The sequence below is a fragment of the Urocitellus parryii genome, chromosome 6 (assembly GCF_045843805.1).
Source record: "Urocitellus parryii isolate mUroPar1 chromosome 6, mUroPar1.hap1, whole genome shotgun sequence".
In the NCBI taxonomy this organism is placed as follows: domain Eukaryota; kingdom Metazoa; phylum Chordata; class Mammalia; order Rodentia; family Sciuridae; genus Urocitellus; species Urocitellus parryii.
In genome coordinates, this window is record NC_135536.1 from 108,938,114 (window position 1) to 108,954,695 (window position 16,582).

At 38.3% G+C, this 16,582-nt stretch overlaps 1 protein-coding gene across 2 annotated transcripts in view; it reads left to right on the top strand.

The window, feature by feature from the left end:
- The window catches only part of Znf609 (zinc finger protein 609), a 196,095-nt gene continuing 179,513 nt past the window's right edge, over positions 1-16,582 (top strand). The window contains exon 1 of one of the 2 annotated variants that reach the window (XM_026384807.2): positions 1-85. The gene's annotated coding sequence lies outside the window, so the exon portion shown is untranslated. Of the gene's footprint in view, positions 86-287; positions 333-16,582 lie in introns of those variants that run through there. The other variant, XM_026384808.2, reaches the window with a different exon arrangement.

Here is a 16,582-nt window from a genome sequence, read left to right on the forward strand (position 1 = left end):
GAGGCCTGGGCCCCATAGCAGCGGCGGCTCTACGGCCCGGGGCCCCGGGCGGGCGGAGGTGGCGGCTCCCGGGACCGGCCGCGCGGTGAGTCCGGAGCTTTGTGTGGAGCCGGGGCTGGGGTAGGAGAGAGGCGGCGGTGCTGAGGAGGCCGGGGGCTGAGGGGGGCTGCGGGCAGTGGCGCCTGACGGAGGAAGTGGGGGTTGGGGGCCCGGGGCGGAGCGAGGGGAAGGTGTGTTAGGGCTGGAAGGGGGGTCGTTGCGTGGTGGGGGAGGGGACCTCGAGAGGCGCGAGGTGAAGTTCAAAGCGTGGCCGGGGCCGGTTCTGGCTGAGGGTAGGGGTGCCCAGGAGGGAATTAGGGTTTGGCAAGGTTGTGAGGGCAGGCCAGAGAGTTTCTGAGGCGAATCTGGATATGTTGAGGGGGCCCCGGGCGACTGGGGCCAGTCAGGGAGTAGGGGAGGGGGCTTCAGAGCCAAGGGTTGGAAGCAGGATGTGTGCGCGGCCCAGGAGGGGGGAGCAAGGTGGCTGGGAGCGCGCTGTAAGTAGGTAATGGGTGTGTGCCCCTTCCACTCTTCAGGTCACATTTACTCCTGTTCTTTTCTTCAAGATGGAGGGATCCCTGGGCCTGGACTTTAACTGCTTATCCTTGTACCCCCGGGAGGATTTGTGACCCTGTCCTGTTTGGAAAACCCACGCTGCTCTCTTTCCCCTTTATGTGTAATTACGGTTGGATCATCTCTAGTGCTTTGCTCAGATTCTCCTTCCTCCCTCTGGGGTTGAGGAGGAGGAGACACATCTGACCAATTAATGTGTGTTTGTGAAACAGGCAGCAGCAAACAGTCATTTCAGCTTCTAGGAATTAGGCTCACACAGGGTGGAGAGATCAGAGCCCTTCAGGGGGAATATTTCTGAACAAATCACAGATGATTAAATTCTCTAAGAAGCAGCTTCCTACCTAAATGAGAGTGGGAAAGATGGGGGAGAAAAGCCTGTCTGTTTCTAGCCATGTGTCCAGAACTCCAGGGGTGAAGGAGAGTCCCCAAACCCCCACAGGCCTCTCTTTTCTGTATTAGGCTTTGGTCTGCAGCCTTGAGTTAATTTCACCCCTGCTGCTTTGTCTTGGGGGAGGAGAGCTGGTTTAGGCTGTTGTGAGGAGATGACTGTTCTGCTGCCACACACAATAGTCGTGTCATTTTATCGGGAGTGCTACCCCAGGGCTGAGAACTGCTGCAGCAGAGATAAACCGGTCCCTCTCACCCGCCTATTGTGTACACAGTGAAGGTCATAGGTTCAAGTCTTGTCTGAGAGCTTTGGATATGCTCCATCTCCCAAGCTCCTCAGTGCCATTTTCTTCCTTTTCCAGACTGGGGCTTGCCATTGGAGGAGGCCAGACAGAAAGGCTCTTCTTTTTGAGTGAGAAACAATGCAGAGCTCATTGGCACACATTTTTCAGAAGAATAGGGAATGCCAGCCATGTTTTGCCTGCCTCTTTGGTTAGCCTTACTAAGTTGTGGAAAAATAGTGTCTGGGACACTGAAACCTAATGTTTGTGTGAGACCTTTAAAGAAGAAAACTGCAAGGGAGGTTTCTATTTGTACTTTAACCATCATATTACATTTCTTCCATATATATATGTGTATGTATATATATATATGTATATGTGTATATATATATATATATATATATAAGGGATACTCATGCAGTGATTTTTGTTTGTTGATTTAGGAGTACCACTAAAAACCTGTGCAGTGTTAAGATAGGGAGTCAAGGACCAAGTATTGTTTATAGTGGTGACTTCCTGGTCAATAATAATTGCACAACAAAAAAGCCACACAATTTGCCTGTAGAAACAGAACAACTTTATTTTATAATTTCTTTCAACTCTAATGAAAGGATATGACTTGCTCATTGTGTAGGAAGTTCATATCTGCCTCTCTATCAATGAGATGAACATTAAAATATCATTTAGGTCTTAGGAATTATTAATGAAAACAGCCTAGTAGTGATCCTATCCTTGTACGTATCTTATAGAAGTGTACAAATAGTATTTAGGTATTATTTTGTAAAAATTTATTGGGGTTAGAAAACATGTTTCTATTTAGAACATTAAAGAAACTGCAGAAAGAGATTAGATATAAAACTCATTGTGAGAGGGGAATTGTATTCAGTATATTATGTATACAGTAGCCAACCACCATTTCGAATAGGATGTTTTGAATAAGACTTTAGTAGTCTTTGGTTTTGGTAAAGGTCTTTCTAGGGCAGTGATTCTGATTATGTTGCCTCATCCCCTTATATCAGTGAGTCCTACAATGATGGCCCATTACTTAGTAGTTGGGCTTTTGAAAGGAGGGAAGAGTTTGTTCTGACCATCTTATTTATACACACACTGGGGATGTGGCTCAAGTGGTAGCGCACTCGCCTGGCATGCGGGCGACCCGGGTTCAATCCTCAGCACCACATACAAACAAAGATGTTGTGTCCACCGAGAACTAAAATATAAATATTAAAAAAAAATTCTCTCTCTATACACACACACATACATTTTTTTCCATTGGTGCTGGAGTTTGAATCCAGGGCCTCATGCTTGCTAGGCAAACCACTGAGCTACATCCCTAGCCCTGACCATTATATTTTTGGATAACAGAAATGTATATCTTAAGGCCTTTCTGGAGGTATCTGTCTAGTCTATTTCCAACTATACACTCTAGGTCTGTGAGTAAAACCTCAGCTAAACTAAGCCCAAAGCTTTTTGTTCTTGGCTGTTGGTATTTATTTCTGAATGTTGTTAGATGATTGACACAGAAGCCTCAGATTAAATTTTCCATGATTAGATACAGTAGTTTCAGAGTTGGACCCTTGCTACAGGACTCTTAGATGTCTTCTGATTGTGACCATCTTTCACACAGTACTTGATGTTCCCCCTAGCTTCTTGGTAGGAAATATTTCCTTGTGAGAGGTCTAGATAGCTGAATAGACTAGTGCTTATTTTTGTAGGAGGATAAGGAAGCATAATTTTGGTTCCTGGTAGTAATTATGTTGCAATTAGCATATAGCAACTAAATGACTGAAACAGGATAATTTATTGAGGGGTTTACTGATTGCTCTGTCTAGTGGAAGTGCCACTCCTTATTTATTTGACCCAACAGTACTGAGCTCTGATATGGAGACTTTTTACAGGATTGATATTTATTCTCCAGAAATTCCCAGTCTTCCTTCTGTCTCTGGTTTTTCTCTGCCAGATACTTAGTACTTGTACAGTCACTTTATCCTGCTTCAAAGGTAACTGAGCGATTATTATTTCCACTGTGGAAAACCTGGCATGGATGGGAATGCTGGCAGGCAGATGGGGCTACTCTGAGATAGTCTTATATTTATGGCAAATTTTATTTTCAGTAACTTAATTTTCACTTCTGCTTGATTTTCAAAAATCGGTTTCCTTTAGAAACAGAAGATCCAAAAAGTGTACAAAATACAAAACCACTTAGTATATTAAACATACCTTCATTATAACTGTGATAAACATCTGTGACAGACAAAATACAGATAGGTAATACTGATTGGCAGGTTCTGGGTCCACTAAGTGTCAGTGAAGGACTCTTTTCACTAGAGAACAGGTAATTCACCAAAGCACCTGCCTAGCAAAGCATGTGGAATTGGCAGCAGCTGTGCAGCTGAACAGGGATTATTGAGCAGGTGGTTGAAGAGTCACATGCCACAGTGACAAGAAAATACTTGGTCCTCTGTGGTTAAGGTTCAGTTCATATGTGTGAAATTGTACTTTGTTTCACATTTCTTAATGCCTGTTGTTGATTTGTTAGTGAGATGATAATGGAATAGAGAAGAGAGATTCTTATGTCACTTAGATTATTGAGAACCAGGCCCTAGACATGGTCCTACTTGATCCTATTGTATATCTTGGAGTTTTGGTTTTACCTTCTATGAATGGGAAGGAAATAGTGGTAATTCAGTGGTTTTAGTACTTGTTTATTAGAGGGGGAAAAAGGAAACAAAAGATCTTATGCTTTCAGCGTGGTAAAAATTATCTAGCTCACTAGGAGAATACCCAGTAGGTTTTATGCAAAGAATGTAATTGACTTTTTGTGGTAGATCTACCTGACATGCCTTACTCAAGAAATTTGCATGTGTTTTTATTTTATGATTGTAATTCTATACATGACATTTGCATCTCTTCATTTGTTTGTTTTATTCAATTTTCAGTTTTCCCCAACACTTTTGTAACTCTTTCCTGACATTTAGATCAACCTCACTTGTTAGAACCAAATCTCAACAGAGGACCAAATGATGTTAAAGAAATATGTTTACTAGAGCTGGGGTTGTGGCTCAGTGGTAGAGTGCTTCCCTCGCATGCATGGGGCACTGGGTTCGATCCTCAGCACCACATAAATAAATAAAGGTATCACGTTCACCTTCAACTAAAAATTTAAAAAAGAAATGAAAGAAAAAAGAAATATATCTACTAAATATTTATCCTAAAAACAAGTAGTAGCATTTCCTATAACTTGAAAAAAACCCTAAGTCTAAGGTTTTCTGAAAATTCCCAGACTTTTTTTTTATAGGTAATCATCATCTTTGGTTAATAGTTTATTTATTTGGTTATTAGGGATTGAACCGAGGGGCGCTCTAAATAGCTGAGGCTATCCTCAAACTTGCCATCCTCCTTTCTTAGCCTCCCAAGTTGCTGGGATTACACTGCCACTGTAGTAGGCAGTATAGAGCCTAAAATTTATAAACAAGTAACTTTTTTTTTTTTTTAAAGAGGAGAGAGAGAGAGAATTTTTTAAATATTTATTTTCTAGTTCTCGGCGGACACAACATCTTTGTTGGTATGTGGTGCTGAGGATCGAACCCGGGACGCACGCATGCCAGGCGAGCGCGCTACCGCTTGAGCCACATCCCCAGCCCAAAACAAGTAACTTGATGGCTATTTTCTGGACTTTTCAGTTCCCTGTAGTCATTTTCTGCATTAGGCCACAGAATATGTGCTTCTTCTTTTGAAACACACACACAATCTAAAGGAATTTACTAATTAAGAATAGATTAAAGGGAAAAATGTACATATGTATATATACACACATGTGTAATAAAATTGTTCACTAATCCCCCCCCCCCCTAAGTGGAGTGAAGGCTCTGACTTGTTTGTCAAAGATGGAGAGATTTTAGGGAAAAGGTGGCAAACTGTGGCTCTGAGGTCAGGACCCTTGGTCCACTGCATATATTAGGACATTTGTAAGCATCTGCTTAAATCTAATGAGTAACCTGGCTGTAAGTTGTAGCCTAATAATAGTAAATTATTTAGTATTGACTTCTGGGAAAGCTTATAAACTTCTTGATGTTCCATATAAAGCTATCATAGTTTTTTGTTTTGTTTTATTTAAATTGTTCACAAACCACCATGTCCTTTTGTAGCATTCTCAATAGTTTGCTTCCTTGTGTTTCCCCCCCCCCCCAACTCTCATCCCATTTCTTTGCTCTGAAGACTTCTCTAGCAGCTTGGAAACACTCTAATTACTGTAGCTATTATAGTCACAACCCATATCCTCCACCTCCTTCCCTCACCTCTTTCTATCTTCCCTCCCCCCTTTCTATAGCAGCAGGAGTTGACTGCAGTTTCATGAGCACAGTCAGATCTATGAATGAGCTTTATATCTTGTCAAGGCAGAACTCCAGATCCAACAGGGCTGATTTTTCATGGTTCTCTTGCTGTTTGTTCTTGGATCAGAGTCCCAGAAATAAGAGGTGGCAAATACCTATTAGGTCATATTTAGTCCGTCACTCAAGTACAAACCTAGGATTTTTCTCTTGTCTCTGTGAGAGTTTTTTCTTCTTTCTTTTGCAGTTGAGAGCTTTCTGATGCCAAGCAAGCTCTGAAATTGCCTTCTTTTTATTGTGCTCTTTGGCCAACTTCTTCCTTGGATTTTTATTCTTATTCCATTTTCAGAATTACTTGCTCTTAGCAAATAGCTCTACCCCTTCCACTTCAGCCCTTTCTTTTTGGTTGTTGGCATCACATTTGTGGGTTTCTTTGGGGCCATCAGTTATCTATCTATACCAGATAGCTAATAACCCTTTTTTTGCTGATAATCATCACTTTTCAGACTTTTCAGCCTCAAGGTTCATGTGGCCTCCTCTTAGGGAATTACATTTGATGAAAACACAGAACATATATTCTAGCAGCTGGTAATTAATAAAATGCCTCAGAAAATATATGCCACATTGTACCCCTAAACCTTTGTACTTTTGTATGTCGTGCTAGGGATTGAACCCAGGGCCTTGTACATGTTAGGCAAGAACTCTACCATTGAGCTACATCCCTTCCCACCCACCCACCCACCCTCCCTTCATCTATTTATTTATTTATTTGCTTGTTTGTTTATTTATTTATTTATTTCAGACAGGGTCTTGCTGAATTGCCCAGGCTGGCCCCAAACTTGTGATCTTCCTGACTTAGTCTCCCATTTGGCTGGGATTACATGCACCACCACACCCAGCTCGGGGGATTAATTTTTAGTTATTTATTTTGCCATGCTGGTAATCAAACCCCAGCTCGGGGGATTAATTTTTAGTTATTTATTTTGCCATGCTGGTAATCAAACCCATGGTCTTATTTATGCTAGTAGGAAGTACTCTAACTACTGAACTATAACCAAGTCCAAAATGAATTTTATTTTTGTGTAGTTTAGTATCAGTTAAGATATCATCTTTGGGCTGGGGGTGTGGCTTAGCAGTAGAGCACTCACCTAGCGCATGCGAGGCCCGGGGTTCGATCCTCAGCACCACATAAAAAGAAATAAATAAAAATAAAGGTATTGTGTTCAACTACAACAAAAGATATCATCTGAGCTAATAATGTCGTGTTTTCATTACTAGTTTAACTTTTCAGAGCATAGAGATAAAAACATAATTGGGAGTCATAAAATTCAGGTTCTGATCATAAGTATGCCTCTAACTAGCCACGTGACTTCGTGAAAGCCACTTCTCTTGTTTTTACTTTCCTGATCTGTAAAATGGCATATTAGACCAGATGATCTCTTAATGAAATGAAAATGATGATGGAAGAACTGTGCAAGATGGCTGACATTAACAAATGTCAAAAACAATCAGTATTCAGAATAGCTAGTGTATGCAGCTTTAGTTCCCTGGGGCTTGACCCTTACTTTGATATGTTTGGAAAGCTGTATTTTTTATTGAGCAGCCTTTTTTTTTTTTTTTAAGAATGTTATACCTTCATTTTGTAGGTTTACCAGCTTGCCACATATTCTTTTTCTAGTTAATGCTTAAGACAAAAGAGTGGGAACCAGAAAGCTACAAAAAAGGAACCTCAGCCTGAGGGAAGGAAATCATCTAGAAGGATGTGGCAGGTTTATCAGTAAGAAGTGACGTCAAACCAGGTTCAGTGGTGCACGCCTGTAATCCCAGCAATTTGGGAGGCTGAGGCAGAAATACTGCTTTTTTGTTTTTGTTGTTACTTGGGATTGAACTCAGGGACACTCAACCACTCAGCCAGATCCACAGGTCTGTATTATATTTTATTTAGAGACAGGGTCTTACCACGTTGCTTAGCACCTCACTTTTGTGGAGGCTGGCTTTAAACTCTCCATCCTCCTGTCTCAGCCTTGTGCCACTATGCCTGGCTGAGTATTGCAAATTTGAGGCCAGCCTTAGCAATTTAGTAAGATCCCATCTCAAAATTTAAAAAAAGATCTGGGGATATAACTCATAGTAGGGCTCTTGCCTAGCATGTATGAGGTTCTGAATTCAATCACCTGTACCACCACCACAAAATAAAAAGTGAATCTGACAAGAATCGAATAATCTTATCTTTGAGCTTTATGGAACTGATTGTTGAAACTCTTGGACGTTTTCCCAATTTTGGCCAGTCAGTGGAAATCCTGCTTTGAATTAACTTCTTAAAATTGAATATGAATTGCCACAATAGTTTGTTTGAAGACACATTTATGGTTTTTATTTGTTTCTTTGTTTTGGTGCTGAGGATCAAACCCAAGGCCTCAAGAATTCCAAGCAAACACTCTGCTGGTTGAGCTACATCCCTGGCCTCCAGGCAGGTTGTTTTTGTTTTTGTTTTTGGTAGTACCTAGAGGCAATCTACCACTGAGCTACAGCCCAAACCCTTTTTTGTGACTGGATCTTGTTAAATTGCCCAGACTGGCCTTGAACTTGCACTCCTTCCTTAGCTTCCCAATATCCTGAAATTACAGGTATTTATCACCAAGCCTGGCTCCTCAAGCAATTTTAAGGAAATAAAGTCGCACAACCAATTTTTTTTATTTTTCCCTTCCTTTTTCCTTTTGTTGTTATTGGAGATTGAACACTGGGGGACTTTACCACTGAGATACATTCTCAGACGTTTTTATTTTATTTTTTTCTATATTGCTAGGATTGGCTTTGAACTTGCCATCCTCCTACCTCAACTTCCTGAATCATTGGGATTACATTCCAGGCTCAACCAAGTTTTAAATTCTGAATTAGGATTTTTATCAGCATTTCCAGACTTTGGATTTGCAATAGCAGATATTGGGCTTGAACCCAGGGACCCCCACATTAAGAAAGTGCCCTGCCAATAAGCTGTATCCCCAGCCCTTTTTATTTTGAGACAAGCTCTAAATTACCCAGACTGACCTCAAAATTGTCAGCCTTCTGCCTCAGCTTTTTAAGTAGCTGGATTTACAGGCATGTACCACCATGCCTGGTTATGTAGCAGCTATTTATTAAATATTAAGGGGATGATGGTATTCTAATTGTTGTTAATATAGAGAAATCACATGTTTACTTTACCTTTGAACACTGGAAAATAGAATTCACTATTTTTAAATTTGTACTCAAAACATCCATTGGTCTGTAATAGGAAATTTGGGTGGAACTGTTTGTTTTGGATTTACAAGAAGTCTTGGGAGTTCTTTTCTTTATTTCCAGCCATCTGTAGCACATCAGGTAATCTAAAGGTTATTTTGGGAAGTGTTCCACTTGAATGCAAGATTTTAGAAAGATTTTTTTTTTTAAAGAGAGAATTTTTTTAATATTTATTTATTTATTTTTTTTAGTTTTTAGTGGACACAACATCTTTATTTTTATGTGGTGCTGAGGATCGAACCCAGCACCCTGCACATGCCAGGCGAGCATGTTACTGCTTGAGCCACATCCTCAGCCCTAGAAAGATTTATATTAGAAATAGCTTTTGAGGCTTAGTTTAAAAAAAAAGTGTCAAATGGAACATGGGTGATTGGATTGGCAAGTGTCCATTGTAGGTACCACATAATCTTTGGAAATCAGACTACAACATGAAATTGAGATCCTGATAGTTAGGCCACATTGCATACTGGTACCACCTTGCTTGCTGATACCTATAGTCTACTGTAGTTAAGTATTTGTAGAGGAAGGCAATGTCTGTTCCATCCTCTGTACATAGTGTACTAATGGACTTTTGCTATATTATCAGCAACATTTCTAGGTGGGGCACTTTGAGTCTGGTTTTGTTTGTTTATTTGTTTGAGTTTGATTTTGAAGAACTTTCATTCATTTGAGCTGAAGTGGTTCAGTATAAAACTCTGGTATTTATCTTTGTTCTAGGACTGATAACTTCAACAACAGAAAAAAAAAAGAAAGAAAATAGAACTGATGCTTCTAGAGTAGGGTCTTAAAGAATGGTATAAGAAATCAAACTATAAGAAGAGAAATGGAATTATTAACCTTATGGGGTATATAAGTCTGAAAGGTACACAAGAAAGGGGGAAACTTTTTTCTCCTTGGCACCTGCTTTCATATTTACTTCCAGTCCATAGCTTCTGAAACTTTCCTACTCTATTCTCCCCTGAGTATTACTATTTAAGTTGCTGTGGCTCAAAACTTTGACTCTTATTTGGTTCTTTTTTCTTTCTCACAACTTCAGTTAGTTGTCCACTAAATTGAATATCTTGCTGTTTTACCTCACTTTTCCATCTGCTCTAGTTCAGGTCTTCATCTTTTATACATTATAACATGCTCATGGTTAATGTTCTTTTTATATTCCATACTACATGCAGCTGCTATATTATAATTTTTATTTATTCACTTAACTAATAGTTATTGAGTATTTCATGTACTAGCCCAGTCATGATCCCTGTCCTATTAGGGCTTATAGTCTATCTAGTGAGGGTGATAGCCAACTAATGAATATATGATTATGAGCTGAAGAAAAGAATTTTATTCTAGAATAGTATGTAACAAAGAAACTCAGCAAGACTTTTACAATTGCTATTCTAAACATTTCTTTGCTGAAGAATCACTAATGACCCATGTCACTAATAGTGTTCAAGATATATGTCCTGACCAAACCTAGCCTTCCTCAGCCTTATTTCATGTATGTCTCTATCTGCACGTTTTCACCGCTATTCCTCCAACTTACCCCCCCCCTTTTTTTTTTCAGTTTTTATATTTTAGTGGGATTTTTTTTCCCCACCCTTTTCTCTCTTATTGGAATACCCTTTCTTGCTCCCAAGGCATTTACCTTTCAAAACTAGCCCTTACCCAGCAAAAAAGCTATCTCTGTCCTGAAGACTTTTACACCCACTTTTTCCCACTAGCCTCTCATCAGAATTAATTTCACCTTCCTCTCTATTCTTTAATTTTCTTGCTAGGGTCTTTGTTACAACACTTTATCACATGGTTTTCTTAAATCATAATTATTTATGATTATATATTTTTTCCTCATTCCAAGCTCCATAAGAAATCTGTTTCCTCTGTTCTTTGTCTCCCTATAACTCCTAGCCCAATGTGTTGAATATAACTTTATCTTTAATTAATGCTTGCTGAATTAAATTAGAATTTGTTTTTTGAAAAAAGAAACTTCTTGTGGATTTTGTTTTCCAGACTCTTTTTATGCAAAAGTAAACTCTTTCAACACATTTTATCCCAAATTGAATAAACTAGGAAAAAGGCAAACTGTGCAAATCTTGAGAAATCCTTCAAATTCAAGGACAAATTTTGTCACTTTTATTGCTTAAAATAGTACATGGTTCTGTATATCCTAAGAGATGTAAGACTTGCGTAAGTGGGTGGGGGTGGTACATGGCAGGTGGAAGAAAGGTGGGTTAGTCACAGTAACCATTCTGGTTCTGTTAGAGGAATGGAGTCATTATTGGGCCCTTGGGGTATTGTTGACCTCTGAAATTTTTTTTAAGCTTTTCTTACTTCTTTTATTCTATACATGGATATTGAATACCTACTATATGTGAAACTGTTGTAGCTGCTGAAGATCTGCCAGTGAATAAAATAGACAAAAGGAAAAAAAAAGTGCAGTCTATTAGTAGAAGGATATAGAGATAAGCATAATAAATAAATATATAATAAATGATGTAGGGGAAAACAGAGCAGAGTTGGGGGATTGGGAGTATGGAGGAGGGTCAAGTGGGAGAATTGCAGCTTTCAATAAGACAATTCATGTTACTGCATTACTATACTGTGAGGTACTTTCCTGAGGTTGGTGGATATACTTTTGTGACGAGCAGAAAGAGGCAGTGTCTGCAGTTATTGAGTCCAGCTGACACTGAGGGGAAATAACTACTTGATATGTTCTTTTCTCCTGGCTGCTTCTCTGGCTGGCATTCCTGGAAGTTAATCAGGGTGAAAATTGCAGTAGGTTATGTCTGGAAGACACCAGGGGTGGAACTGGAGGCCTTATAACCAGTTCCCTGAGGGGTGAAATATACTTTTCTGCTTACTGGGCCCTGGGTGCCTCTGGTAATAGGTGAGTTAAACCTTTGAGTTCTCTCCTTCCACAAAGGAAAAAGCCCTAAATCGTGATTTTTTTCCTCTTTCTAGTAAGGCCTCAGCTATTTTGAGGTAGCTCTTTAAGCTTTCAAAGAGTATGCACTGTGCTCCCAACTTTAGTGTTATTTTCAGGTTTGTGGTACTTTATGACTTCCTCTCAACACATAAGCTATGTTTTAGAAATCTCAGTACCTAATTCAGCAGCTTGAGAATGAAGATGTCATATGATGTCCAGATTCTTCTGTTTGACTTGTGTATTATAAATCTTGTTATAATATTTTTACTTGTCCTTTCCTTGTCCTACTTCTTCATTATTTTTCCTGTTATCTCTTCACTCTTTTCCATATGTGAAAGTGATAGGAAACAGAGGTCTCTTAGGTTAGACTGCTGTTTTTGTAACTGCTTAGAAGCTAAAATTCCTACATAATTAAGAGATGGAGTGTCTTATTTCTGTCCTTGTAGACATCAAATTCAGCTTGTTTATTGTATATCATTTGAGGTAGCTGAGGTGCAGGTCATACTGGGATCTGTTTACTATGTTAAATTATTTATACCACCAGATTGTGCAGTTGCAATGAGCAAGAAGTCATTAAGCATTTTGCTTTAGCCATTTTGTAAAAGTGTGATCTTTTTTATTTTAGAGTGAAAAAAAATTTTTTTCTTTTTTTGTAGTGCTGGGGATGGAACATAGGACTTTGCATTCATGAACTCAGATCCATGTTAAGGAAAATCTTTTACTTTTAGGCAACATTTGGGATCTAAAATTGAATAGACTTCTAGGCAAGTTTTACATTATGTATTTTTGTATATGAAACTTGATGTAATATATTCTCATTATATATGCTTAAATGGTACAACAACATTGCAGTATTGTGAACTTAATTTTTTGGTATTTATTTATTTATTCATTTATTTCTGTGGTGCTGGCATTGAACCCAGGGCCTTGTACATGTGAGGCAAGTGCTCTACCAACTGAGTTATATCCCCAACCCCTAATTTTTTTTTCATTTTTAAAAGTATTTATTTATTTGTTTTTGTAGTTGTAAATGGATAGAATGCCTTTATTTTATTTGTTTATTTTTCTGAAGTACTAAGGATTGAATCCAGTGCCTCACATATGCTAGGCAAGCACTGTGCCACTGGGCTACAGCTCCAGCCCTGTTATTGAGAACTTTAAAGCCAGCAAGTATATGCTTTTTTTTTTTTTTCTTTAGTGGTTATTTTGAGGGTTTTTTTTTCCCCTCCTGTAATGTTTGAAAGAATCAAAATGTAGATCATTTTACTGATTTTTAAGTTGTATTGCTCTTATTAGTAAAAGAGCATTAGCATAGCTTAGTTTGCTACTGTTTTCATTGTAGTAATGTTTCTGTGGTTTGTATTAGTAGGCCCTTTCAGTCCTAGCAGAGTTACAGATCCAGGCAATGTTGATTTCAGATGAGTTCCTTAACATCATCTGACAGACCAAGAAGTACAGGGCCATGTCTGGCAATATTCTCTCTTATGGATCCTTTCCATAAGAAAGAAATTTAGTTTTAACAAGGTCACATTTGGGTTAGCAACATAATGGTAAAGTGACATTTTATTCCTACAACAAATCTGTTATAGCTGATTGTATGATCTTAAGCATTAGATTTATTTCAGAGAGTTGCAAATATAAACATTATTAGTGTCATTTTCTCACCCTTATATAATATTATAATGTGTTTTCTAATTTCTGTATAGGAAAAATAATGTTATAATGATTTAATGCACATCACAGATACTTGTTGGAGGGATACTTACCATTGAGATGTTGTATTGCTCAGAGGAATGATAGAGGCAGCGAGGAATCTTATTTTTATATGGAATAACAAACTGTTGATATTTAAAAATCTTTGATGGGCATGGTGGCATGTACCATTAGTCCTAGCCATTCAGGAGAGTTAGACAAGAAGATCACTTAGCCCAAGAGTTTGGGCCGTATCCTGTGAATAGACACTGCATTCCAGCTTGGGCAGCATAGCCAGACTCTGTCTTTTTTTTTTTTTTTTTTTAAAGAGAGAGTGAGAGAGAGAGAGAGAGAATTTTTTTTTAATTTATTTTTTAGTTCTCGGCGGACACAACATCTTTGTTGGTATGTGGTGCTGAGGATCGAACCCGGGCCGCACGCATGCCAGGCGAGCGTGCTACCACTTGAGCCACATCCCCTGCCCCCAGACTCTGTCTTTTAAAAGGGGGGGGGGAGAGTTAAATAATTAAAAAACTTTTTTCCTATATCAAAGTAAGGGGTATGGAAGCTTGAAGGGTTGAAATTCTTGCTTAAATAAACATGTCATAGTTCTAATCAAAATAGGGTGACTGAGCTGGAAATGTTAACTGAGACTGGAAAAGTTGGAAAATTAAGCAACTAATGAGGGGCTTGTTTGTTTGTACATAGATTGGTTAAATCATCTAGAGCAAATGTGAAGATGTGATTTTGAGGTTTTGATTAACATAAATTACTCCCTCCTATTGACAGTTTTAGAAGCTACAAAGCAAAGAACCTGCATTTTACCTTGACAAACAGCAAGAATGATGTAGTCAAGCATTCTAATAGTAATCATGTCAATTAAGTTCAGCATTCTTCAGTGAGAGGAAGAACAAAATCTGTCATAGGGATTCAGTTTTAAGGAACTTGAGCTGTGATCGAATATCTACTTTAGGATGTAGGAAAACTAGAAAGATTTTTAAAAGTAAATACCTACTAGAAATTAAAAGACTTAAGAACTACCATATTTGAATTTTATTTTATAAGAAAGCAAAAAATCAAAAGGACCACACCAAAACAGTGGTTATTTGAAGTTGTGATACCACCACACCTGGCTTATTTGACATTTAAATAAATGTTTTACATAAGTGAAATATTTAGGTTTTCCCATCACATTAAGCTCTTTCAGGTAGTTAGGTATCCAAATTGTTCAGACTGCACTTATGGAATATCTTGACTATATGAGAAAGATGAAAAATAGATGAACACAGTGTGGACAAGAATGCATTTAAAAATAGGCAGAAAGTTCAAACCACTTTCTAAGAATGGGTAACTTCTAGCTAACAATTGCAGGCCCCAAAGGAAATTAGGAATCTTGATATGCCATTTATTAAAAAATTAACTCAGTGTGCTGCCAGAGAAATGCTGGGTGCTATTAGGAAGGGAAACATAACTAAATAAAGTCCCCTCTATCAGGTGCAGTGACATATACCTGACCTATATCACTTAGAGGCTGAGGCAGAAGGATTGAAAATTTGAGGATAGACTCAACATCTTAGCAAGACCCAGTATCAATCAGTCAGTAGACTGGGGCTGAGGATATAGCTCAGTGGTAAGGTACTCCTGGGCTCGGTCCTTGGATGGATGGATAGATAGATAGAAAAAAAGAAAGAAGTCCCCTCTATGTAAAACCAAGGTTTGTCTAATATTTGTGTTACTATGCATTTTGGTGACACTAAGAAATACATTTCAGAGCAGATAACCAAAGGATATGAAGACTTTAATGTAGACATGTTTAAAAAAAAAAACAACTTTCAACTTTTTTTTTCCCATGATGGTGCTAGGGATGGAACCGAGAGCATCTTGAATGCTGGGCAAGTGCTCTACCATCAAGCTATATACCCTGAAGTCCAACATGGTTTTTTTTTTTGTTGTTTTTTTCCCCCTTAAGTGCTAGAGATTGAACCCAGGGACTCATGTATGATTTGCATGCCCTCTACCACTAAGGTAAACCCTTCCAGCCCCATAGCTTCTAAAAAACAGAGAATATTGTCAAACCCTGTCTAGTGATGAACCAAATCTATAGACTTGATCACCTGTTCTTAGCGTTCTGTTTTAGAACTCTTTCAAGTTAGAAATAAATTTTATCTTACTTATTGGGCTACTCTTATGAATAGTAAGTAAACAAGATGTATTAACCCTACAGGTGGAAAAAATTTTTAAAATAATGTCATTTTGTATTTTTTAATTAAACTTTTGTTTTGAGCACTTCATGCAGTTGTAAAAATAATGCAGAGGGATCCCTTGTATCCTTTATCTAGTTTCCTCCAGTATCATAACACTGACATTGATTAAAATTCACTTATCTTCTTTAGATTTCCATTTTACTAAGATTCATTTACATGTGCTTATGTTCATATACATGATCTTACGCAATTTCTTTTCTTTTTTATGGTACTGGGGATTGAATCCAGATATACTCTACTCCTGAGCTCCACCCCCACCCCTTTTTATTTTTAATTTTGAGACAAGGTCCTCAGAGTTATCTAGGTTGGCCTCAAAGTTGCTATCTTCCTGCATTAGCCTTCTGAGTAGCTGAGTTTATAAGCATGCACCACTTCCCGCAGGACTTAATATTATTTATGTCATTTTTTTGTCTGTGATATCCTTATCACTAGTTTTCCAGACTGCAACAGATCCATAATTCTCATAATAGTCAAATATGGAAATCTATTGTTTGTTAGTTTTCTTTCTCTCTTCCTTTCTTTCTCCTGTCCTTCCTGTCATCCTAATATCCTAATCATGATGTCATGATTCCCTTTTCATAAAATGCTACTTTAAGGAGGATATAGTTCAGTGGTACATATAGTGCTTGCATAACATACAAGGCCTGGGATCAATCTCCAGCACTGCAAAATAAATAGATAAAATTAATAAAATACTATTTTAGGACCAGGAGTGATCTAGGTCAGCAGGTGTTCACAGGTATTTACTCCTTTACTTAAAAAAAGAAAGTATACTGTGCATATATTAACGTACAGTAAGTATGTAAGTGTTGTGTACAAGTCCAG